The sequence below is a fragment of the Balaenoptera borealis genome, assembly GCF_965194805.1.
Source record: "Balaenoptera borealis genome assembly, chromosome: 16".
NCBI lineage: Eukaryota > Metazoa > Chordata > Mammalia > Artiodactyla > Balaenopteridae > Balaenoptera > Balaenoptera borealis.
Genome location: NC_138872.1, coordinates 58,621,749 through 58,649,260, shown reverse-complemented (window position 1 = coordinate 58,649,260; position 27,512 = coordinate 58,621,749). Strand labels below are relative to the sequence as shown.

The following is a 27,512-nucleotide window of genomic DNA, read 5'->3' as shown; positions in this document are numbered from 1 at the left end:
CCTGATTTGCCCAAACCCATAGAGCGCTTAAATGTTGGGGCTGGGGTACAAATCCAGCAAATCTGGCCCCAGGGTCTGTGTTACCTCACCCTAAACGCCTCACCCCCGCGAGCAGCCTCCTCAAACCCTCACTGCCACAGGAGAGAATATTTTTAAACAATAATATACCGATAACTGATCACAGAGGTTGATATACTATGGCCTGTGGGCCAGATCTGACCTGCCACCTGTTTTTGTATGGCCTATGAACTAAGAATGGTTTTACTTTTTTGGGAGGGGGCATGGTTTAAAAAGAAGAAGAAGGATATTTCATGACATGTGAAAATTGTATGACATTCAAATTTCTGTGTCCATGAATGAGGTTTCAAAGGACATAGCCATGCCTATTTTGTAGGCATATTATATTGGGAGGTTTGGGGTCACAAGAGCAGAGCTGAGTAGTTGTGACAGAGACTGTATGGCTTGCAAAGCCTAAAATATTTATTTACCATCTTTACAGAAAAAAGTTTGGTGACCCTTGTTCTATCACATTGTTGATGATGATGAAGTCACACACAAATATGAAATCAAGGGCTTCCCTGGTGGTGCAGCGGTTGAGAATCCACCAATGCACGGGACACGGGTTCGAGCCCTGGTCTGGGAAGATCCCACATGCCGCGGAGCAACTGGGCCCGTGAACCACAACGACTGAGCCTGCGCGTCTGGAGCCTGTGCTCCGCAACAAGAGAGGCCGTGATAGTGAGAGGCCCGCACACCACGATGAAGAGTGGCCCCTGCTCGCCACAACTAGAGAAAGCCCTCGCACAGAAACGAAGACCCAACAGAGCCAAAAATAAATAAATTAATTTAACAACAAAAAAAAATGAAATCAAAACATTTTTCGTAAAAAAAAAAAAAATCAAAGCTACCTGCGTTCTCTCATTTCATCCTTAAGAGAGCCTGTGTGGAGTCCGACTGCAGTTTTTGATGTTTGATTGCTGATCTCTTTTGACCTCATCTTCCCTTTCCCCTTTGGCCCCACGTCAAGGCAGGCAGATAAGAAAGCCCACATGTTCTTCCTTCTCTGTGCTGGTGGGAAATTCAAAGGTCACAAATCTCTAGCCTCACCCCTTAGCCACTATAAAGCTCCACCCACTCTCCCTGCCTCCCTCTAGCCAGTCTAGACCTGTCTGTGCCCACCCTACTCTCCCCAGGAGTCCTTTATGTGAGTAATAAATGTTCTCTTAAATTCTCTTGGTGTTTGGAGGGTCAGCAGCCTAGACATCCCAGCTAACATAGTATCTTCAGAAGTTCTATATTATTGACTAGATTGGATGATCTAAGAACCTTCATACTTGATCCCTATAACTATACTGTAAGCCAAGGATAGAAGATAAAAATTGGATATATAAGGACTTGTTTTTCCCAGTAAATCCATTTATTCATTTATCCATTCATCCATCCATCCATCTATCCAACCATCCATCCATTCAATAAATATTTTTGAATAGCTACTGTCTATCAGGTACTACATATATAAGGGCAGAACATTTATGCAGTCTTCAACTTTCAAAAGTCCACTGGTTCAGAGTTGATTTCCAAGACTCTGGGGTGGTCTGACCTTCCTACCTAGTGTATGACCTTGGAAATGTCCCTTTACAGGGAACTCCAAGGTCCTCATTAAGTTCTGGGTTAGTCAGGACACTTTGGGATGAAAAAGACTGAGAAAAAGTAAGGATGGTTGAGGGTAGAGCTGGCCTCAGGGGCTTGAAAATGTTTTTACTGTCTCTCACATACCAATTTGATGCAGATGTTTGAATAAAAATGTTTGGATCAGAATTCTATCAACATGGATGAATTGTGAATGAGAATGCATTATCCAAAGTGAACCCTATTGAGCCAGTTTAATTCCATGACCAATTATCTTCATGAGTCAATTAAACTCTTCTAATTTTCCCTGAAACTTTTCTTTTTATAATTTTGATAAAATTAGTGGCACGGGAATCAATTGTTTTCCACTTAAATTTTGCAACAAATTTTATTTAATGTACTATTTTCCCCATATTGCATATCTTGATTATAACTTACTATTGATTCCATTTTGCCACCATTATTTCTGCCAAGTCCTATTTTCCTGGGATAAATTTAGCAAAGATACACATTTTGTGGAGAAAAATTGGATTCTTTTGTCAATTTTTCACCAGAAGTAAACTTGACCCTCTGTGATGTTTAGTTGTTCTCAGTGTTATTTGCATTGATAATTAGAGCTGTAATGTTCATTATTAATTGAATGAAAGAAGGATAGTTGCTTTTATTTCTTTGTTACTCCATGAGGAAATTGTAAGCTATTTTATAAGGTGGAGAGATAGAGATGGGGGGAGACAGGGAAGCATTGGGGAGAGGGGAGTGAAGAGAAGGAAAGACACAGAGTGGGGAGAGACGAAGAGAGGGAGTAGAAGACCCAAGAATTCACCTTGTCTCTGATTTGTCATCAGTTTTCAAGGTGTCTCAGGATCAAGTAAGCCTTGGTGGTTCTAATACTCTTAAGAAGAGAGAGAACAGAGAATTCAGACAGACAGACTTGGACTCCAATCCTGGCTTTGCTGCTTACTCCCTGTGTTGCCTTTGTCAAGTCACCTAACCTATATGAACCTCCGTTTTCTCATCTGTGAAGTGGGGATATTGAGAGTACCCATCTCATAGGATTGCTGGTGAGGATTAAAACAGAACCTCCGTGTTGAGCAATGAACACACCATTGGCACATGGCAAGAGCTTGGTAAATGTTTGGTGGTAGAATGATCATAATTCATAATAGTAATCATGTGTTTCTCATACATAGACCCTTAAAATGATCTTCTGCTTGATGAGAAACCCTATTTGCCAAGTTTCTTCTTGTGGCAAACCTACGACCAGTGGTGTGTTAGGGAAAATAAAGCCTTGGTTTGTATCATCTGCCAGTTTCTGTGGTGTAAATATTTTACCACAGCCAATTTCAAGCTACCTACGTGCTGTCATGCAACGTGGAGTTGGGAAGAAATGTGTAATAGAGGTCCATTTTATAGTATTTCCACAACGTAGACACTATAGGTTTTGTGAGATAATAGAAAATATACATTGGTCTCTATCACTGGTTCCTGGCACAGAGCTCCTAAAATTCTTGTAATTTCCTAAGTGATAAGAACAGTAGGAGCATCTCCTGTTCTAATATTGATCTTTGACCTCTGATACTGACACAGAGCTCCTGAAACCCCTTGTAATTTCCTGGGTGATAGGAGTGTCTTTTGTTCTAGTGAGGCAACTCTGGGTGGGCTCCTGGGTGGCTCCTGGATGGGGTCTGGACACCAGAAAGACCAACTTATGATTAGAAGCTTGGAATTTTCAGCTCCACACTGCATTCACTTGAGAGGGAGAAGGGCTGAAAATGGAGTTAATGATTGATCATGCTTACATGGTGATGCCTCCATAAAATCCCAAAAATACAGGATTCAGGGAGCTTCTGGGTTGATGAACACGTGGAGATCTGGGGACAGTGGTGCTCCTGGAGACAGCATGGAAGTTCTGCACCCTTTCCCTGTAACTTGCTCTATGCATCTTTTCCATCTGGCTGTTCCTGTGTTATACCTTTTATAATAAACCAGTGATCTAAGTAAGTAAAATGTTTCTCTGAGTTCTGTGAGCTGCTCTAGAAAATTAATTGAACCCAAGGAGGGGGTCATTGGAACCCCCAATCTATAGCTGGTTGGTCAGAAGTGCAGGTGATAACTTGGGCTTGTGACTGGCGTCTGAAGCCTGGGTGGGAGCAGTCGTATAGGATTGAGCCCTTAACCTGTGGAATCTGCTGCTGTCTACAGGTAGTTAGTATCAGAATTGAATTGAATTCTTGGACACCCTGCTGGTGTCTGAGAATTGCTTGGTGGTGTAGGGGAAAACCTCCACACATTTGGTGAACAGAAATGAAGTGTTTTGTGTGAATAGTATAGGAGACTCACAGGAAAGACAGATATAGTAGGAAAGAACTGGGTTTTTCACTACTTAAGAAGGAAAAAAACTGAGTTTTTCCATTAGAGGTATAAATAATCTTGAAAGAATAGATAATAATAAAATGTAGTGAAGCAACTAGAAAGTGATAAATTTTGATATTATCTTTGTTTTTTAATGTGACATGTAATTTTTATAATTTTATAATATCTAATAGTGACTATGTTTAACCATGTTGCAAAATTTCTGATAATTTAACAAACAGCTCTGTGAACCAATCTGAATCAGCTCCAGCAAATAATTGCTTATGACACCTCCCTCTCCCTCACTTCCATATCCAATCCATCACCCAGTCCTATTGATTTTACCTCCTAAATATTTCCTCTAACCAGGAAATATTTCTCTCCATCTTCATGACCAACTCCCTGGCCCAAGACTGTTACCAAACTCTGGTTTGCTTGCCTGATGCACAGCAAAGCCAATCTAGTGACACTGGATTCTGGTAAGGGAGAATACAGTGTTTATTTGCAGGGCACCACGCAAGGAGAATGGGCAGCTAATGCTCAAAGGACCCAAACTCCCTGTTGGCTTACATGCAAGTGTTTTTAAAGACAACATTAGGGGTAAGGGTTGCTGGGTACATGATCAGCTTATGGACAGTCTTCTGATTGGTTGGTGATGAGGTGACAGGGTGATATTCCAGTCATCAATTTTCTGGCTTCAACCAGTTTGGGGTCTATGTGCTTGTGGTCAGCATGTAGTCCACACCCTCAAACTGGTGGGGGTCTTAGTTTCTGTAAAACAACCCAAGGATATAGGTCAAGATATTATCTATAGCCCTCGAGGAGGAACTAAGTGTCCTGTGACTGATTTATGGCTGAATTGCTATTCAGGCTATTATTACTTTCTTTGCTTGACTGCTTTTTCTTTGTTTCTACATTTTCTCATTTCTCTAATTATTAACAGCTTGAGTCTGCTCTTTGGAACTCGGGGATGGCCTAGGAGACTAAAGCTTTTTTCTACAAACAAGAAGTGGGGGACATGGGGGAGCTTATACCTGGAAAGTCCCTGCAGGGTCCTGCTCGGTTTTAAGACATGGCCATCTCCTGCCTGGATTGCTTTAGATACCCTTCTAACTTTCATTCTGCACATGCCCCCCCACCCCCTGCCATCCTCTCTTTCTTGTGAAGCTAGAGATATATTTTAAAAATATTTTTTAGAGCAGTTTTATTTATTTTTTAATATTTTTTAGAGCAGTTTTAAAAATATTTTTTAGACTTTATTTTTTAGAGCAGTTTTATGTTCACAGCAAAATTGAGCAGAAGGTACAGAGGTTTCCTGTACCCTTCCTCCACAAATATACATATACAGCCTCCCCCATTATCAACATCCCCCCCAGAGTAGTACGTTTGTTACAGCTGATGAACTTACATTGACACAGCATCATCACCCAAAGTCCTTAGTTTACATTAGGGTCCACTCCTGGCGTTGTACATTCTACGGGTTTAGACAAATGTATAATGCCATGTGTCCACCATTAAAGTATCATACAGGGACTTCCCTGGTGCGCAGTGGTTAAGACTCCACCATCCCAATGCAGAGGGCCTGGGTTTGATCTCTGGTCAGGAAACTGGATCCCACATGCATGCTGCAACTAAGAGTTTGCATGCCACAACTAAGGAGCTGGTGAGCCTCAACTAAGGAGCCTCCCTGCCACAATTAAGACCCAGCACAACCAAATAACTAACTAACTAAATATATATATATATATATACATATATATATATATATATATGTATATATATATATTTTATACTCAGTTTCCTCACCTTTTTCTTTGTTTGTTTGTTTGGTTTTTTTTTTTTTACATCTTTATTGTAGTATAATTGCTTTACAATGTTGTGTTAGTTTCTACTGTGTAACAAAATGAATCAGCTATATGTATACATATATCCCCATATCCCCTCCCTCTTGCATCTCCCTCCCACCCTCCCTATCCCACCCCTCAAGGTGGTCACAAAGCACCGAGCTGATCTCCCCATGCTATGCAGCTGCTTCCCACTAGCTATCTTTTTTACATTTGGTAGTGTGTATATGTCAATGCTACTCTCTCACTATGTCCCAGCTTACCCTTCCCCCTCCCCGTGTCCTCAAGTGCATTCTCTACGTCTGCATCTTTATTCCTGTCCTGCCCCTAGGTTTATCAGAACCATTTTATTTTTTATTTTTTTTAGATTCCATATATATGTGTTAGCATACAGTATTTGTTTTTCTCTTTCTGACTTACTTCACTCTGTATGACAGACTCTAGGTCCATCCACCTCACTACAAATAACTCAATTTCGTTTCTTTTTATGGCTGAGTAATATTCCATTGTATATATGTGCCACAGCTTCTTTATCCATTCATCTGTCGAAGGACACTTAGGTTGCTTCCATGTCCTGGCTATTGTAAATAGTGCTGCAATGAACATTGTGGTACATGAATCCTTTTAAATTATGGTTTTCTCAGGGTATATGCCCAGTAGTGGGATTGCTGGGTCATATGGTAGTTCTATTTGTAGTTTTTTAAGGAACCTCCATACTGTTCTCCATAGTGCCTGTATCAATTTACATTCCCACTGACAGTGCAAGAGGGTTCCCTTTTCTCCACACCCTCTCCAGCATTTATTGTTTGTAGATTTTTTGATGATGGCCATTCTGACTGGTGTGAGGTGACACCTCATTGTAGTTCTGATTTGCGTTTCTCTAATGATTAGTGATGTTGAGCATCCTTTCATGTGTTTGTTGGCAATCTGTATATCTTCTTTGGAGAAATGTCTATTTAGGTCTTCTGCCCAATTTTCGATTGGTTGTTTGTTTTTTAGATATTGAGCTGCATAACCTGCCTGTATATTTTAGAGATTAATCGTTTGTCAGTTGTTTCATTTGCAAATATTTTCTCCCATTCTGAGGATTGTCTTTTCGTCTTGTTTATGGTTTCCTTTGTTTTGCAAAAGCTTTTAAGTTTAATTAGGTCCCATTTGTTTATTTTTGTTTTTATTTCTATTACTCTAGCAGGTGGGTCAAAAAGGATCTTGATGTGATTTATGTCATAGAGTGTTCTGCCTAAGAATTCCTCTAAGAGTTTTATAGTGTCCAGTCTTACATTTAGGTCTTTGATCCATTTTGAGTTTATTTTTGTGTATGGTGTTAGGGAGTGTTCTAATTTCATTCTTTTACATGTAGCTGTCCAGTTTTCCCAGCACCACTTATTGAAGAGGCTGTCTTTTCTCCATTGTATATTCTTGCCTCCTTTATCAAAGATAAGGTGACAATATGTGCATGGTTTATCTCTGGGCTTTCTATCCTGTTCCATTGATCTATATTTCCGTTTTTGTGCCAGTACCGTACTGTCTTGATTACTGTAGCTTTGTAGTATAGTCTGAAGTCAGGGAGCCTGATGCCTCCAGCTCCGTTTTTCTTTCTCAAGATTGCTTTGGCTATTCGGAGTCTTTTGTGTTTCCATACAAATTGTGAAATTTTTTGTTCTAGTTCTGTGAAAAATGCCATTGGTAGTTTGATAGGGATTGCACTGAATCTGTAGATTGCTTTGAGTAGTATAGTCATTTTCACAATGTTGATTCTTCCCATCCAAGAACATGGTATATCTCTCCATCTGTTTGTATCACCTTTAATTCCTTTCATCAGTGTCTTATAGTTTTCTGCATACAGGTCTTTTGTCTCCTTGGGTAGGTTTATTCCTAGGTATTTTATTCTTTTTGTTGCAATGGTAAATGGGAATGTTTCCTTAATTTCTCTTTCAGATTTTTCATTGTTAGTATATAGGAATGCAAGAGATTTCTGTGCATTAATTTTGTATCCTGCTATTTTACCAAATTCATTGATTAGACCGGGCACAACCAAATAAACAAATAAATAGATAATTTTTTTTTTTAAGTATCATACAGAATAATTTAATTGCCTTAGGAATCCTCTGTGCTCCACCTAGTCATCCGTCCCTCCCCCCAACCCCTGCCAACCACTGATCTTTCTACTGTCTCCATAGTTTTGCCTTTTCCTGTACATCATATAGTTGGAATCATACAGTATATATGTAGCCTTTTTAAAAAAATATTTATTTATTTATTTTTGGCTGTGTTGGGTCTTCGTTGCTGCATGCGGGCTTTCTCCAGTTGTGGCGAGTGGGGACTACTCTTCGTTGCAGTGCGCAGGCTTCTCATTGTGGTGGCTTCTCTTGTTGCGGAATACAGGCTCTAGGCACATGGGTTTCAGTAGTTGTGGCTCATGGGCTCAGTCACTGTGGCTCGCAGGCCCTAGAGTGCAGGTTCAGCAGTTGTGGTGCACAGTTGTTGCTCCACGGCATGTGGGATCTTCCAGACCAGGGCTCGAACCCGTGTCCCCTGCATTGGCAGGCAGATTCTTTACCACTGCGCCACCAGGGAAGTCCCCTATGTAGCCTTTTCTGTTTGGCTTCTTTCACTTAGCCTTTAAGTTTCCTCCATGTCTTTTCATAGCTTTATAGCTCATTTGAGATGTCTTTTTAAGATGCAAATCGGATGTCCTTTTCCTCCTTCATCTTTCTGCTCTGCCCATGCCTGTGTTCCTTCTGTTCCGGATACTTGCCCCTCTCCCTCCGGCCAAACTTGTGCACATGCCAGTTCCCTCTTCCTAATCACTCTTCCTTCCTCTCTGTACTCTCATCTTTCTTAAGCATCATTTCATCAGGGGAGCCTCCTCTGCTCCCTCTGGGTTAAAACCACCTATCTGAGACCCTTTCATTCAGTACATATGAGGTGAAACGTTGTTTTTGTGTGTCTGATAAATATCTGTCTTCTTTATTTGACAATATACTCTTGAGGAAAGGTATCATGTCTGGTTTTGCGCCAGCACCAAGCACATGCTTAATAAATATTTGTTGAATGCATACATGCTGGCCAAATCTAATTAACTCTGAATCTTATAGACCTGGTATTTCTTTGACATTATTCCAGATATCACTGTCCAATGACATCCAAGGCCTGGTCTGCTCCCCATCCCAGGACAACTCTGAGTCTTCCTCTTTGGTTAAGATGCATCTTACCTCACTCTTTACATTGGAGTTTATTCCTTTGGCCAACTTATATTCTTTATTTACAAAGACCACTAAACTGAGATAAGAGATAAAAAAATTAAGAAACTATGTTTCTTTTGTACTTGTTTTCTCCTAGATTGACTTTTCCAGAAACACGATGTATATTTATAACACCATTAACCAGCTCACCTGTCACCAAGTACCAGCTTTGCAGTCATGGCCTGGATGATGCTACACTTCACTCTTTCTTTTTGAGTCATTTGGCCAATAATTTCCATCTGGGGTTTTGGACAAGAAAGAAAAACTGCCATCTTATTTTGGCATAAAGCCCTCGTTTGCTCAGTGTATTCAAAAAGCCATTTTCCAGAGTAGGAGGATACGTTAGAGTTGCTCAAACACTCCAAGGCATACTTTTTGCATCAGTTGTCTGTGGTGCTTTGGGGCAGACATTAATCAAATTCTTGGCAGAGGTTTGTAGGATATTCATGTTGGTTGTGGATTTGATCCATTGTCTCCTTGAAGTGGGAGGAAAAGATAACAGACAGGAGACAGGCTGCCCAGCAAAGGCTGAATGAATCTCAGAGCAATTTAAATGGAAAGGATTAACCAGTTCCCCTTGATGGAGGATGAAATGGAAGAGCTTTGAGAGCTAATCCCTGAGGGTCATTTCCAACTGCTTCTCAGTGCTTGAGCTGAGACTACACTTGAAGGCTCCCAGTTCAGATTTAGGAAATCTCAGCTGCAGGGCTTCCCTGGCTTGGCCTGAAAGATCCAACTTCTAGATGCAAAGTAGAGAATCCCATTCATATCCAGATGGCACTGAGGATATGGGAGTTTGATGGTATATTGAGGGGCCAAAGAGTTGTCTTTTATTTGGATTAATTGTGAAGGCACTGGGCTTCCCTGAGTGCACTGAAAAGTTAAACTTCTCTATCCCCTCCTGCTAGCTCCCAGATAAGGTGCCCTCAGTGACAGGGAGGCTGGGATATTATCTTTTCAGAAGTTTACATTTCAAAAGGGAAAAATCTCAGATCTTTGAAAAATATTTCTGGGTTGTAAAACTGGCCAGAGGCTTAGTTCCCTCTAGAGATTATAGACACAACAAAAGGTTAGGGAGAGGATTTACAACCACTAAGTTTCTCCTGGCACTGTTCTGGCAAGGGGAAGGGAGAAATGATCTCTTTTCATTTCAACAGTCTGGAAAATTCTCCCCTCTCCCACCTCCACACTGGCCCCTTACAGGTAATTTTCAATGCCGCTAAAATTTTGGAATGATTAGAAGAAATAAAATTTATTGTTGTTTTACTTATTTTTGGTCTATTGTTTCCCCCAGAAAGTATTATTATAAAGGTAACACAATTTCACTGTAAAGAAATTGCAGAAGTAAAGAACATTATAAGGAAACTCAAAATCACCCTTTGAGGTTCACTATGAAAGGATGAACTAAATTTGGGACTGCTTGGGAATTATGTAAATATTCTGTTATAATTAACAGTGAACTCTTTTGTATTTTTCCATCATCAAAGCCAGCTCAGTATAATTGAATAAAATGTATACCAAACGAAATATATCTAGACTAATGGCAGGAGAACCCAAGGAAGCGATTATAATTATCATTAACTTTCTAATCATCATACCAGCACAACACCTTCATTTATATAACAAAATGCCAATGACTGGAAGGTACAGGAGGAAGATGTCACAGAAGAAAGGGTAGCCTAAGGATTAGACTCTTTTAATTCCCTTTTTCAGAGATCCAATTCTGCACTCCCTGCACCCCACCACTAATGGACCATCACAACTGCCTTAGTTTATCCTATCTCTGAATCTTAATTACACTGCTGATAGAACTGTTCCATCTGACAAGTCAGATTGTTTGCCATTTCTTCCTCCTCTGCTACTCATTTGCTCCACAAATATTTACTGAGCATTTTTCTGTGCCATCCCCTGAAACCGAGAAGGACCCTGTGAGGCTCCTGGGCACAAAAGACTTTCTGTGTACCCCCTAATCTTGATTACAGGAAATAGCCTTCATCCAGCCTCCATGACCTTCCCTGAGTTCCAACCAACAGGTTCAAACAGTTGCTAATCAGGGAAGGGAGGAGATGGGGAGACAAAGGAGGAGCAAGCAGTCAGGAAACAATAGTGCAGCCTTGGGGCAGAGTCCTGGTTCCCCCTCAAGGGACACACATAATATCCTTGAGTTGTTTTGCAGATACTGAAACCCCCACCAGGTGGGAGAAGTTAACTATATGCTGCCCACAAGCACGTAGACCCCAGACCTATTGGAACCAGAAGGTTGATGATGCTGACTCCCACTTACCTCACCACCAACCAATCAGAAGAAAGTCCATGAGCTGATCACACCCTCCTCTTTGAACCCTTACTATAAAACTCCTCACCACCCCCTCCAGGTCAGGATACAGTTTTGAGGGCATTAGCCTGCTGTGGCCCCCTTTGCCTGGCAAAGCAATAAAGCTATTCTTTTCTGCTTCACCCAAAACTCTGTCTCTGAGATTTAATTCGGTGTCAGTGTACAGAGGCCAGTTTTGGCATCACCACTAGTCTAGGAGCTGGGGCTACAAGTGAAACAGCAGGGAAGGGGGCAGGGCACAACCTTTAAAAGAATGACATAGCCTGAGGAAATGGCATAAACTTGTTAGAACCAACTAGGTCCAAGATGGCTGACAAATCGACTTCCACTAGACATTGAGTCTCAGTATAGGCTCACTGTAACACATCAGCACACTAAATGACACACCCACAGGTGCCGTGACAGTTCCAAGGCCGACCATAAAAGGTCAACAAGTGGGCAGTTGCCCAATTCCTGGAAATCCCCACCCCTTCCCCAATATAGCTGAATACACCTCCCACTCATTAGCTTATGAAATTACTCACCCCTATAAAAACTGACAACCCTGTACCTTGGTGCCTCTCACCAGTGTGTGAGATGGCCCACACTCTGTCTGTGGAGTGTGTCTCTCTAATAAATCACTTCTTACCCATCACTTTGTCTCTCACTGAATTCTCTCTGCGACTAGACATCAAGAACCTGAGCTTCATTAAGTCCTGAGACCAGGTGTGTGATCTCAGTTAAAAGACTGTGGGTTCAAGTCCCAATCTGAGTTGCATGGTTTCGCAACCATGACCAAGCCTGGCAGGATCCATCCTAACAATGTTCTCCTCTTCCCTTATTGCCAAATCCAAGTTCATGTGCCCAGTGCACAGTGAGGCCAAACAAACCGAAATGTCAGAGTTTGGAGCAGAGAGAGATTTATTGCAGGGCCACACATGGGGAACGGGTGGCTTGGGCTCAAAAGACCCAAACTCCCTGATGGTTTTCAGAGAAAAGTTTTATAGGCAAAATTTGGAGTGAGGGCTGCAGGGCGTGTGGCTTTCTTCTGATTGCTTGCTGTTAAGGTAACAGGGTGGTGTTTCAGAAATCGTGTGCTCAGCCTGAAATTACCATCCTCCACCTGGGTGGGGGCGTTAGTTCCTGTAAAAGAACTCAAAGATATATTGTTATATATATTCCTTGAGGAGAAAACAGGCCCCATTGCTGCACTATTGTTTCTTGACTGCTCCTCCTTTGTTTCTGCATTCCCTCCCTTCCCAGATAAGCAAACTGTTTGGATCTGCCCTCTGGTACTCAGGGAAGGTCTAGGAGGCTGAAGCCTTTTTCCTACAAACTAGAAATGGGGGACACAGAAAGGCTTTTGTACCCAGGAGCGCCGGACAGGTTCCTGCTCAGTTTCACCCTCTCCTATATTCTGCTTCTCTCCTCTTCCATCCTTACCCTCATTTCACTACTTGGGGCTCCAATAAGAAGACCTTTCTAGATTTATTTCATCTTTGTATTCCTAGGGCTCAGCACAGTGGGCCATATTTCATACATTTTTCTGTAATGAATAAATGAATTCTCCTTCACTAGAATTAATCAGAACCTGGATGGTAGAGCTGTGGCAGAAGGAATTTTAAAACTCCTTGGAATTGTTAGGGGAGCAGAATTTGCCAACCCAAAATATATCTCTTTGGCATATTACTTATTTTAAGCTGATTATTTTCTAAGAAATAGCAGCCATGGGAAAAATTCTGAAAACCAAGTAGGAGTTACCCTTTTGTTAGAAACATTTACATTTGCAAGGGAAATTTCCAATTGTAAGGGTGTCTCCCTCTCTGTACCTGGAAGAGGAGGATGACCAACTCTCTAGAAACTCTTATCAGTGGAGAAGGCAAGGACTTGAATTTGCATAACAACCTTACCCTTGTTTATTGTGCTTTTCCTGGTCACCTCCCAGAACTGTGTCTCCTACCTTTAACATCCTCTTGTCTTTAGCTGAGGTTGGTGTTTAAGGTGAGGGTTTTGCCTATTTGGAAGAGTTACTCAGTTTTCCTGGGTCTCTCCCATGTATACGTGTTATTCAATTTTTGTTTGATTTTCTCCTGTTAATCTGTCTCATATCAGTTTAATTCTTAGAACAGCCAGAAGAACCTGGAGGGTAGAGGAAAATGTCTTCCTTCCCAGCAGAATCTTTCCATTTTTATCTTTTTTTTTTTTTCCTGCTAAAAAAGGAGTCAAATGAGTCAACATAATAATAAAATCACTCCACAAATAAATAAAATAGAAAGTGAAACTCCTTCACATCCCTAATCTCTAGAGATAAATGGAGTTCACAATATGATGTGTACTTCTCCAATTTGTTTCTTTTTTTATGTAGCTCTATATATCCATATACACACCTACATGTGTATATTTATATCCTATTGCCAATGAAAAAATTAATAGTCAATCTAAGAGAGAAGTGGAAAATTTTATTCAAGCCAACCTGTGGGTTATAACCCGGGAGACAGTCTTTTAGAAAGCTCTGAGGACTGTTCTGAAGAGGTAAACAAAGAGGCCAGTATATATGTGATTTTGGCAAACGGGTACGTGCAGTCAAGCACACATCTTGGTAAAAGGTTACTGCTATTCGCAAGGAACAGATAGCTTAGTTAATGGCGTTAGTGCTTTTCTAAGTATGAGAAGATGTGAGAAACTGGATTCAAAAAATTTTCTCCTGAAAATATCTGACGATCTGAGGGCCAGTTCTGCCAGTTTTCCTAGAGCACAAAGTGCCTCATCCTGACTTTTGCCCTGAATTCCTTTCAGGGTGTATTGTAGGTCAGTGACTGCAGTGGCTACAGACTTGACTCGTGTCGAACTGGATAGTGGGCAACATTATTTTACAAACCATTCCCTTTTGGTCTTAATTTTTATAAAGTTTTGGGAGGCATTTAGGGACCAGTTTGTCCTGTGATACTAAGAATGCTCATCCCCAGGTCAGGGAGGATTTTGTTGATTGGTCACTAAATGTGCTGTTGCAGGACTGGACCCTGTTAACAGTAGCCAAAACCTCTGGACCGCTTGTCTTACTAGTCTGTTATGGTCCAGGAAATAGTTCCTTCTTGTTGCTTCTTCCCATATCTGGAGTTACACTATTACAATCATTGATCTTTCAAGTTGCTTAATCATCACTAATTTTATCTAAGACTCAGTCACACATTTGGTAATGCAAGAAACAATAGTCTTGTAAAATAGGCAGAATACAAGTAATACAGCTAGTAACATTAATAAGGTCATAAGTATTTAAGCTAAGAACTTCCATTTCGTGTGGCCCAGTATCTCCCCAGGTTGTCTGACCAGTCTGTTCTGCACCAATCGCTGTCTTTAAGGGAAATGATATATTAGCATTGTACATAAAGTTCACCAAAGATGTCTGCACATATAAGGCAAGTGGCGGGTCATCATGACCCCTTACAGGGTTGAGAAAGGAATGTTATCTTCTAAGGATAACTGGTGCCAGAAGAAGAAAAATTGATCTTTATGGTTGATCAGGTATTTTTGCCATTGGGGAGGCTTGGTTAATGCATAATGCAGATGTACAATGCACACTAGAGGGGAGGGAAGAGGCCAAAGGGCAGAGAAAAAGTTTTATGTTTAAATTTTTCTTGTGTTGCCTTAAAATGTGAATTTTTTATTACATCATTATATATAATTTAAAAAACCCAAACAGGATCATAGTAGTCAAAGGAATCTTCAACTGCCTTTTTTTTCTTTCTTATTTGATAGTATATCTTGACTTGAATTTCCTCTAAATTCCTTTCCAACTTTAAATTGTATGCTTTTGAATCAAAGCCAGAATCTCCCTTATTTTAATTAATTAGCTCTCATTATTATATATGTACATGGTAAGTGTATTTAACAATACAGAAAGGAATAAAATGAAATGTAAAGCCTCCCTCCTCTTCACAACCTGTTCTACTCTTCAAGTTAATTATTTATAACAGTCTTCTGAGTATCCTTGAAGAAATTTCCAGGGCAAATAAATATATATATTTAAATAGATAAACATATATGTCCACCCACACACATATATATCCACAAAAGGAACTCACATTTTTCACTTGTTACATAATTCAATGGAAAGAATTCCAAGTATTTAATAACTCTGTCTTGGATAAATGTCTCTTAAAGGAGCCTCTGACAAAAAAACCAGTAAAATCATCAATCAGGTCTGTAAATTGTCAAATACTTGGCTATCTAGCGATGGTACAAACTGCTTTCCATTCTCTAAAAGCCATTCTCCTTTTCTCTATTAAGAGATCCAGAAGTTGTTTTTTTTTTCTGTACAGTCTTCCCAGTATGAAAACTACATTTCCCAGCCTCCTTTGTAATAAAGTATGTCCATAAGACTGCCCTTTGTCCAAAGGACTGTGAGAGGAAGTGTTGTGGACAGCTTCTAAATTATGCTTTATAATGTAATGTGTGGTCCTTCCTTTTGTCATTTTCCCCTTTCTACTGGTTGGAATGTGGACCTTGGACCATGGGAACAAGGACAACATCTTAGAGATGAAAACACCATAAAGTGAAAGACTCCTGGGCTCCTGACAGCTTTGCAAAGCAGAACCACCAAAACTACTTGCATTTTAGGGGGAGAAAGAGAAATATATTATTGTCTTTGCTCTTATAAGACACTGTTATTTGGAGTTTCTTCTGTACACAGGCGAGTGTCTGTACTTATTATAAGACATTATTTCAAGATATTTAAAAAGTTATTATTTCCCTGTCCAAAGGCCCATTTTTCTGAAACAAAGGACCAGGATTACGTTATGAATGTTTTACCATGTTGGTTAAAATTATTCTGGGGAAATTAATTACAAGGGAAAAAATGTGAACATCAACAAGGGGAGAAAGAGAGACATGTAAGCAATTTTTCCCCCCAACTTCATCTTTAGTTTCCTCCCCTGAAAACAAGGGCAGGACCACAGGGTCCCCTTTGAATAGAAGACTTTTTGCTCATGGTACATTTCCCAATTAGCCAGAAGCAGATTTTCTGCTCATTTGCCTCTGAACACCATGACTTTCCTTGGAGGCATTTGACTTTCCAACAGAAACTGAGGTTAATAAAGAAAGGCAGTGAGAAGAAGACATTTTAAATACAAGAGTGGCAAAAGAGGAGAGTGAAGTTACCTGGAACCTAAGTATTCTGTTGTCTGTTTGCATCAGGAGTCACGTCCTTGAAAGCTGATAGGAAGCTCTCTCGCGGTCTCCAGCTCCTGACCAAGCATCAGACTTATTGCCTGAGGATGAAAGAAAATTCATATTGTATGGCAAGGCAAGAAGAATTTAAACATAAAAATTTCTCTGCCCATTGGGTCTCCTGCATTTACCAGACCTCCCTAGGAGATAATGAAACCACTAAGTAGCATTTTGGGGGGCTCTAAGGAGCTCCAGTTCTTTATGTCTCAGTGCAGAAAGAATTCAGCGAGAAGCAAAGTGATTTATTAGAATAGGACACTTATGAGGCTTACAAGTGGGAGGGCGAGAGGATGCCATGCCCCAAGAACTTAGTGGGCCACAGTTTTATAATCAAAGGAAAAGTGGGGAGGGGGAGAAGACCACCTTCTTCCTCATTCTTGAGTAGATGTCACACTTCCATCATCAGTTCCTCTTCCATGTCAGGTGGGGGAGTTTTCTTGTCTCTACATGGTCAAGCTGGGACTGTCATGGCACTATGGAAAAATTATTTCAGGTCTCAGTACAATGAGGGTCTTTCACTTTGAAATGTCACCTTTCCATAAATTATTATTATTTTTTTAATGTGTGCAGAGAGCGTGTCCTAGGGGTCATTAATTTACTGAGCTCACTGGGCAGGATGTGGGTCTCATGCCACAATTGTTTTATTGTTTTGGGGCATGTCTCATGCTTCTGTTGCATGGTTTTGTTGCTAAGCAAGCCTGCTTGGTTTTGTGGTTAAGCAAACCTGCTTTCTTGAGTGATCATTAACTTACAGGTGTCTCCCATGCTTTTTTTTTCTTTACTTACAATCCCCTAGTGGGATTAGCTATTTACCTACTTTGTCCCTTTACTCTGTCCCTGTCAATAACATTCCTTCTTAATCTTGTAAGGGGTCAAGATGACTCATTACTTGCTTTGCACATGCGGATCTGGATTGTGTAAACCATCAATATGTCATTTAATGTTTAACCCTTTATCTCAAAAATGTATATAACTGTGCTTTGACCTCTAATAGGCAGAACAGTCCTCAGAGCTTTGTGAAAGACTGTCTCCCAGGTTATAATCCTCAGATCGGCTCTAATAAAAATTTCTATTTCTTTCTTAAATTGACTATTTTTAAAAATTTATTTATTATATTTTTATTTATTTTTGGCTGTGTTGGGTCTTTGTTGCTGCACACGGGCTTTCTCTAGTTGCGGCAAGCGGGGGCCACTCTTCACCGCGGTGCGCGGGCCTTTCACTATCGCAGCCTCTCTTGTTGCGGGGCACAGGCTCCAGACGCGCAGGCTCAGTAGTTGTGGCCCACGGGCCTAGTTGCTCCGCGGCATGTGGGATCTTCCCAGACCAGGGCTCAAACCTGTGTCCCCTGCATTGGCAGGCAGACTCTCAACCACTGTGCCACCAGGGAAGCCCTTCTCTGGTCTCTTTAACCTTACCTCAGGTGGTTTCTTGGCTGCTTCTCCCTTGATTAGCAACTGTTTGAATCTGCCCTTTGGAACTCAACGAAGGTCATGGAGGCTGTTCCCTATAAACAGGAAGTGGGGGACAGAAAGTCTTCTCTGTCCAGGAGCCCCACAGGGTCCTGCTTGGTTTTAACTCCTTGAGAGGACCAAGGAACAGGGCCTCATCACCATCTACAAAAACAACAATAATAATATGAAGGGTAAGACTTGCTAGGGAGAACCATCTAAAACTAGGAAATAAGGCAGAAATATGATCATGTAGGGGAGCAGAATTTGCCACCCCAAAATATGTCTCTTTGGCATCTTAACTATTTTAAGCTGGTTATTTTCTAAGAAGCAGCAGCCATGGGAAAAACTCTGAAAACCAAGTAGGAGTTACCCTTTTGTAACAAATATTTACATTTGCAAGGGAAAAATCTCTATTTGTAAGGGTGTCTCCCTCCCAGTACCGGGGAGAGGAGGATGACCAAATCTCTAGAAACTCTTACTAAGGAGAAGGCAATGGCTTAAAAATCATCACAACCTTACCCTTGTTTACGGTGCTTTTCCTGCTCACCTCCTAGAACTGACTCTCCCCACCCTCAGCATCTTCTTTTGTCTTTAGCTGAAGATGGTATATAAGGTGATGGCGAGTTCTGGGGATGGTAAGCATCGGATGGAGAAGCCACTGCGGGGCTGAGCAGGACCCAAGAGGGTTGATGCCTGGATCACTTGAGAGGTGAAATGATGGAGGTGTATCTCACATAACCTGTTGCCATTGAGTTTTAGCCGTGCTTCTTGCCATCAGTGGTTTGTACTCAGGGCTCTGACAGGCAGCGCAGCCTGTTGGGAAGAGCTTGCAGTGGGAGGTGGGAGACCTGGGTTCTACTACTTGTTTTATCACCAGCTTGCTGTATCATCTCAGGCTCTGTTTCAGGGAAGCAATTTCACCATCTGTGAAGTGGAGCTGATATTGCCAGGAAAGAAAATGAATATTAAGGTAACAAAGGATCATAATTAGTATTTAGTGATTGAGTGAAGCTTTGTCATCATTAATCTTAGTCCTTCTTCCCTCATTTAGGCATTTTTATTTATGACTCATTGAATCATCTCATTTATTCACTCAGATGCTAGGCAACCATGCACCCCAGTTTCTCTGCCTGCCCCCAGTTATGACCCTCATGCCCAGCTCCCACCCAGGTCTTTTCCTTGATCTTGAGCCAAAGTAAAACCATCCCTGGCTCCAGGGGTGGTAACAGAGGCTGTGGCTCTGCTGGAACCTTGACTTTCAAGGAGCCAGGATCCATAAGGAGATGAGGTAGACCACTGGATCACCACTGGAGCTGGCCCAGGGCCAAGCTGGAATGTAGGAAAGCCTTTCCCTGGACTAGTCTTGCCTTTGAAAAGTGCAGTGCAGGAGAGTGTAGTGGGTAAAAAGCAAGCATAAATATTCCTGGCTATCTAACTTTATTTGGGAAATAAATGTTTGTATAGCAGGGATATCCGTAATCTGAAGTCAGACCGGGCTGTGTTAGAATCCTGCTCTCCCACTTCTAACTGAGTGATCTTGGACACCTTATTTACCTTAGCTTCTTCATCTATAAAATGGGAATAATAGCCACCTCAAGGAGCTATTGCCATGAGACAATGCACCTGAAGGGCCTTAGAAGTTTTCAATAAATGTTAACCATGTGTTTCTGGCTACAAACCCCAATACGCCTACTACACAGGGCCAGCTTTGGAGGGTAGCTAAGGCTCTGATGAAGTACGAGCTGCTGGCTATTGGGAGGCTCTTCTCCATGGGCCTCTTTTTCACAGCTTATGAAGAAGGCACTAACTGCCTTTTGCTCTGGACTTTTCAAGCATGTTTTTGTAATGAAGATAGAGATGGTATGTCCCCTCAGGTCAAAGGGCAGGCATGCTTACTGTCCAACATAATTAAGATAATGCCTCTCTCTGGAGCAAAGGGCCGGCTTGCTTACTGCCTGTTATAATAGGTTCAGGCTCCCTAAGCCAAGGGGTCCTCTCCTATATTGCAACCCACCATGTGTGCAGCTGTAATCTGACCCTCTTCATGATGCCCTGTCAGAATTTGGGTTGGGGGAACCAGCACCAAAAATGTTCATACTCTGGCTACTTCTGTGAGGAATAAACTGTCCTTTTTTTCTGATGCAGGAGTCTCATGTCTTTTACCAATATCCATAAAACTATGGTTGATTAACTTGTTAGCAGGCAGGAGGGCTAAAACCTCTGACCCTCTGCAGTTCTTGACACTGTCCTGGTCTCAGATGTCTGCTGTCATCTAGAGAGGAGAGAAGAGGTGGAAGCAGGAGGGCAAATCTTCCTCTTCCCGAATCTTGAGTGTGTGCCAGGGGCCTCCCTGGGAGTGCCTTCTTTCTGCTCCAAGGCCTGCAAGTCTGTCTGCAGAAAAAGCATTTCTGGAACAATTGGTGAGGCGGAGAACGAGAGACAACATAGGACGATACATCAGGTTTCGCCTTTTGCACAGAAAAACGTTCCCCAAACTCCAGACGTTTGAGTACCACCTTGATGTTTATTTTAGTCATATCTGTCTACAGACTCCATAACTGCTTTCATAATGTTACTTCTAATTGACTTGCCCTTTTATTTATTCAGATAATTCTTTTAGCAAGAAACTTGATCTCACTATGATAAATGGAAAATCCAGGATTGCTTGGTATAAACGGAAGACAACTTGGCAAATAAATACAATGAAAACAGAAATAATGTTATCAAGTAATAACCAGATACAGTTGCCCCCAAAGACCTTGGTCCTGTTCCCACGGTTACAAAGGGATATGAGCCAGGATTAGAGAGAGTTTAAAGATAGACTTTCACCAAACAGACTTTTCCCTTGATGGAACATGCGGCACTGGGAGATGAGTGAAGAGGGAGGTTGTCTGATGCCATGGGAACTTGCTACCCCAAATTGTCCAAGTGCTGGCAGAGGTTTGGGTGCTGCACTTTGGGAAACACTGGCCGGAAGTGATGCTTTACCAAAAGGGCCTCCTGCTCCTTGAGTGTCCTCCTTGCTTCCACCTCAGTGCTGGCCCTGCCTCCAGTCTCTACCTTCCCCCAGAACAGCCAGAGGAGGCTTTGCAATCTCCAGCCGGACTGTCACTCACCTCTCAGGACTCCCTGTATCCCGTAAGATCATGTCCAAGCTTTTTAACCAGCAGTGAAGGTCATCCACTAGTTCTTCTCTATCCAACGCTTGTCCTGCTTTCCAGTCAAACAGGACCACTTACAGTTCACTCCTTCATCCAGCAGTTTATTGAGTTTTGCCAACTCGTGTGCTGTTCTAGATACTGGGGCCGTGGGCACCTTACCACTTTATGAGTTCTAGGCACTTTTGCCATCATGGGCCTCTTCCTCCATAAAAAAATATAAAAATCATATTTTATAGCTGTGTTGGTATAGAGGTGAATAAAACCCAGGCTGGAATCATTGTTGTCATATTCATTTGTTTCTTCTGATTTTAAAATAAAATTAAAAAATGATACTTAGGAATTCCCTGGCTGTCCAGTGGTTAGGACTGGGTGTTTTCACTGCCATGGCCCAGATTCAATCCCTGATCCCTGGTTGGGGAACTAAGATCCCGCAAGCTGTGCAGCACAGCCAAAAAAAAAAAAAAAAGATACTTAAAGAGTCATGGGCCCTAGGTATTGTGCCCTCTGTGCCTAATGGGAATTCTGCCCTGACCGGGGCATGAAGAGTGAACACACATGTACACAGACAAACAGAGACAGACAGACAGACAGACACACACACACAGTACTTACATACCTGAAGCTACTATCCAGTTCCATGAGAGTTTTCTGCTTTTTCACCTCTCTAAGCTGTTGTCCCCTCTTGCTTACTCCATTTCTTCCCTTCTCTGCTTGGCTGATAATGCTCAAGCCCACCCTTTATAATGTGCGGGCTGAGTTCTTGGACGTACGTGTGCTGCCAGGTGGATTAGTGCTGGGTCCTCCAGCCCCTGGAGTTGGCTTTTCACCGTAATTCATTCACTTTGATCAACACAGTTAGGGGGTCACTGGTCGATGCCTCTACCTTCTCAGCTTCCTTTGGAACTGTTCTAGGATAGCTGCAGCCAGGCTCAGAGCACACCCCAACTCCCAGCCTTCACTCTTCAAGCCTTCAAAAATCCTAGACTATAACATCTAGAACCTGAGTTTTGCCCTAAAGCAATCCTGTGTTTGTTTATCTTGTGCAAAACTCTCTGACTAATTGCTAGGAGTCAGGAGCCTACTGCCCTGAAAATAGGATGTTAATGATCCACGGAGAGACCACAGCTGAGTAAGCTAAGCGAGCACGTTGGCAGCCCCTCTCAGGCTGATGGAGCGCCCTTTGGAAAGAGCTGCGGGGGGCAGCATCCAAGGAGGCAGATCCAAGGTCCCGAAAGGCCCAGGTGTCATCCCAGCTTGTTCGTTGCATAGGAAATATTTACAGAGCAATCACTTTGTGATAGACACTGTGCTAGGGCTAGAAATAATGTGCTGGGCCCAGAGGAAGCCTCTCCTGGCGGCTGTCTCCCTCCCCAGAGGTTAGGTGTCCAAGAAATGTTTTCATTTTATTACTTACCTTTCTGCTGTGTAACAGTTTTATTACTTATCTCTTCCTGAAGTTGTAAATTCTTTGAGAGAAGAGAACACTTGTATATTTTTGTGTCACAGCATCTTGTCTGGCACATGGTAGGTGCGCAATAATTCTATATTACATGTCTTAGTCTGTTTGGGCTGCTATAACAAAAATACCATAGCCTGGGCGGCTTAAGCAACAAACATTTCTTTCTTACAGTTCTGGAGGCTGGGGAGTCCAAAATTAAGGTGCCAGCAGATTCGGTGTCTGGTGAGGACTTGCTTCCTGGTTCATAGATGGCGTCTTCTTGCTGTATCTTCACATGATGGATAATGGAAAGGGAGCTTTGTGGGGGTCTCTTTTATGACGGCACCAATCCCATTAATGAGGGCTCCACCCTCATGACCTAATCATTTCCCAAAGGCCTCACCTCCTGATACTATCACATCAGGAGTTAGGATCTCAGCCTATGAATTTGGGTGGACATAAACATTCAGTTCATTGTATTAGATGAACACCTGAAGTTCCACCATTATTAGTTTATTCCACTGGGTTTTGCATCACCTTCTTTCAAGGTGCCTCTTAATATGCAAATCATTTGTATTTGACAAAAATACATTCAGGTCCTGGGTCCTTAGTTATTTAATTTTGTTAATTTATTTAAAATAGGTGGTATATTCCTATGCTTCAAAGTTGTGAATGGTACATAACCCAGCATCCTGATAATATCGGGTGACTATATAAACGGAGCCTGGAAACAGAGAGGGATGGAACAGGGAAAGTGTCAGCTGGGGTACAAATGTGGCTGTCTTTGTCATTTTGCTGTCTTGTGTTTTTCTTCTTACTCTGTGTCTATGTTATATTATGTGGTTAATCAAAAAGCAAACAAAACACCTTTACTACCAAAAAGTCATTGGTATCACTACATGATTAGACATGGTAGAACACCTTTATACTAGACTTTTTTGTTTGTTTCCAAGTGATAAACTTAATATTAACACACACACACACAAATAGCATTGAATGACCTAACTGAAAAGTTTAGAGATCTTCAGGCCTGGCTGGATCTAGGTGCTTAAGTGGTGAAATAAACAACTATTAGCCCAAGTCTTTCCTTTCCAGGCTAGCAAACCTGGGAAAAAATATGTATTTCCCAATAATTTCCCAAATGTTTTCAGTCCTGGGACTAATGCTGAGTATTTCTGGTTGGCCAAGTCTGGGTCTTATACTCCCTCTTGGGAGTCAGGACAGAGCAGGGGAGTCAGGATGCTGTTATCAGAAGAAGGAGGGATTGATGCTGGGAAGGCAAAACTACATTCTTCCATGACACCTGCATACTCATTAGACTCATCCAAGGCCGGGGACATAGCCTAACAATCCATTTGGCTTTATATTTACTTTCTGAGAGCTTGCAGGTCAGAGATGGCTAAACATTTCTGGCACATCATTAGGATAATTGAATCACAAATTCAGGACAGAGAGAAGCATTGATTAGTTATGTTGACTGATTACCAATGAGCCTGACTTCTGCTCAAATCAGAAAATGGAAAAGAGGGTGAAGATACCCTGGTCAGATTTGCTTACAAACCATGATTCTACACCTGCCATTTTTACTATAAACTTGTTGGCATTTTTGGCCTCCCTACTTTGGTTTAAAAGTTAATGCATCCCACTTCTTTCAGAGATCTGCTCTCCCACAGTACACAGCCTTGCAAGGACTGTCCCTTGGCCACATGTGGTCACATGAGCCAACCCCGGGGGAATCTACTCTATGGTGTCAAAGAAAAAACATTTTTCTGACACTTACTAAAGAAGAATAACAAAGACTTTCTTCAAGGGGCTACTGCAATGGAGTTTGCAGTAGGGAAGAGAGATTGGGCTCAACTCCAAATACAACATGAAAAGTGGGGATTTATAGCCAAGGATATAAGGAGGGGTGTGGTCAGTGGATGGAAAATTACTAAAGAGGGTAGGGTAATTCTTGCTAAACTGACCTAACAGTAATCTTGCTGAAGATAGCCCAAGGTGATCAGATAGTACCTGGGGAATGGTGGCAGATGAGGAATTTGATCAGATTTTGAGGGTGGAGAGTCTGGCTAAATTGACTTGACAGGATTTTTGCTAAAACCAGGCAATGCAATGAGGAAGAGAGCCCGGAAGGTTGAGACCTCATTGAAAAGAGCGGTCAGAGGAGCCTGACAAGTTTGGTCAAGAAGAGAGTCTTTGATAAACAACAAGGTCCTGCTGTATATCACAGGGAACTATATTCAATATCCTGTGATAAACCATAATGGAAAAGAATATGAAAAAGAATATATATATATATATATATATATGTAACTGAATCACTTTGCTGTACAGCAGAAATTAACACAACATTGTAATCAACTATACTTCAATAAAATACCAAAAAAAGAGAGTCTTTGTCAATGCTTCAGGGCTCTAAATTTTGAGGACAGTGTTGAAAGATAATCTAGAGCATATTAAAAATTTTAAGAGTTTATTTGAACAAAGATCAATTAGAATCAGGCAGCATCCAATCTAGCAGATAGAAAGGAGCTCCGAGCAGCTGTACAAAATGAGAGACTTTTATAGGCAGAAGGGAGCAGGAACAAGGAAGTTATACGAGGCAAAAAGTGGGTTGGTTATTGCGAGGTCACTTTTCTTTAGGGGATGACGGGGGTCTATCAGGCAGATGACCTAACTATTACCCTCCTGAATCGGTCCCCAACAAGCGTTCTTTCTGTCCAGTGTCCATTGAGCCAATAGAATGAGACCGAGACCAAGTTTGGTTCAGAAGCAAAGAAAAGCTTTATTCGTGGAGCAAAGAATGGAGAGACTTGAGCTCTGAGTACATACTCTCCCCAGAAGGCTGTGGGCAGGGCAGCTTTGGAGCCGGGAGGGGGCGGGGTTCCCCCAGGTCTGACGCAGGCGCGCTGCTCACGGCTCCAGGTCCCAGTGCCGGGCGAAGCCTCTCTGCGCACAGCCCGCAGCCGCCATCTTGAGTCGAGGTGCCGTGTGCAGCGCTTCTGCGCAAGGCCCGTCCTGCTGAGGGGCGGGCGCCGCCATTTCCCGTGAGGAACGCTGGTTGGAGTTGCCGGGCGTGAGGCCTCTGCACGCAGCACCCTGTGAGCAAGTGAAACTAGACTAAGCCCAAAGGAAAAACAAAAGGTTAGACTTTATTTTATTACCCAGATTCTAGTTTCCTTTCCCGGAAGTTGTTAACAGTGTCTGCCGGTGATAGCACTAGTGCTGACCAGGCGATTCCTGAGTGGCTGGTTTAAGACTCCATTTCTGGGAGAGCGGAACCTGTGATTAAGTTCAGCCTTGGTTTGGTGACGTGGGAAAGCATAAGCGACTCCATTTTGGCCAGTTGTTTTTTAACAACAGTCATTCAGAGATTGGGGGGGAGAAAGTAAAGCTGCGGAGCTGCCCGAATTACTACTGTTTTGACCCCAATTCCATAGCCTTCTTTTTGGTTCTTAAAGTTACCTAATATCCTCTCCATTCATTCCTTTTCTTCATGAATTTGCCAGAGCAAATTTCTGTTACCTGCGCACAAAGAACCGATGTGATGTAACAGAGGCGTGCAGTGTGGTCTGAGCATGTTTGTTAAGTCTGGCATGTTGGTTTCTTCCTCCGTAAAATGAGACTATTAATTTCTATTTGATGGACCGGTGTAAGGATTCGAAATATAATGGCTTAGTGCAATGACAGCATGTTGTGCATTAATGAACGATTTTTAAATTGGGGGATCCGTGGATGGGCTGGCTTCTAGGAGTCAGTGAATCTACCAGAATGTATAGGCTGAACTGTGTTCATGTGGGGGCATGTGCATGTACAGTTACTTAATTTTTTTTTAATCACTTTTGTTATTTATTTATTTATGGCTATGTTGGGTCTTCGTTTCTGCGCGAGGGCCCTCTCTAGTTGCGGCAAGTGGGGGCCACTCTTCATCGCCGTGCGCGGGCCTCTCACTGTCGCGGCCTCTCTTGTTGCGGAGCACAGGCTCCAGACGCGCAGGCTCAGTAGTTGTGGCTCACGGGCCTAGTTGCTCCGCGGCATGTGGGATCTTCCCAGCCCAGGGCGCGAACCCGTGTCCCCTGCATTGGCAGGCAGATTCTCAACCACTGCGCCACTAGGGAAGCCCCCCAGTTACTTATTTATTTGAGAAGAGAGTTCATTAGATTCTCCAAGGGGTCCCTGAAATTATGTGAAGAAATACCTCCCCATCCCCAGCACTAGACTAAGCTCTGTGAGGTCAGGGATAATCCTGTCTTGTTTTCTTCTCTAGCCCCACCTCCTAACACAAAGCCCGGCACTGAATACATTAGCCACTCAACACATACTTGTTGAATGAAGAAAAGAAGAACCTTAAGTGTTTTGAGGTTTGATTTCCTCTCCTATAAAATCAGAGAGCTGGCAGAGTTGTCTCTGAAGTTCATTTCATTTCTGACCAACAGTCCCTGGAATTGTATATCCCAGAGAAGTGAAATGGCACGCCCAAGAGAGCTCCAGGGCCCCAGGCCGTATTCCAGGGCTCTGGTATCTACAGTGCCTACGTCTCTTACACTTGGTTCAAAGGCTTCTACTCTTGTTGAATGTCTGGTTTCTCCGAGAGTTGTTGCCAGGTGTGACTGAGGTGAGCAGTTGACAGGTGCCTACTGTTAGGTCCTTTGGGAAGGCAGATATAGGGAAATGGCTGATAGACTGTTGATGTGTTCTTCTGACCCCCTCCAAGGAAATGGCATCATAATTTGGGGGGACTTGGCTGAGTTCTCTTCCCCAGACTGTCTGATCACTCTTACTCCAGAAATGAGACGCCTTTGTTTTCCCCTGATCATGGTGGCAAAGGTGATACTGAGCCTGGAGCTGGTGT

General features: G+C 42.3%; 1 long non-coding RNA gene across 3 annotated transcripts in view; it reads right to left on the bottom strand.

The window, feature by feature from the left end:
* The window catches only part of LOC309613357, a 47,437-nt gene extending 20,658 nt beyond the window's left edge, over positions 1-26,779 (bottom strand). The window contains exons 1-5 of one of the 3 annotated variants that reach the window (XR_014235676.1): positions 18,609-26,779; positions 18,026-18,223; positions 16,974-17,083; positions 16,542-16,651; positions 909-4,752 (exon numbers count right to left, since the gene is read on the bottom strand). This is a non-coding gene — a long non-coding RNA (uncharacterized lncRNA). Of the gene's footprint in view, positions 1-908; positions 4,753-16,541; positions 17,084-18,025; positions 18,224-18,608 lie in introns of all 3 variants that reach the window. The other 2 variants (XR_014235677.1, XR_014235675.1) reach the window with 2 other exon arrangements.
* Positions 26,780-27,512: the final 733 nt, after the last annotated feature.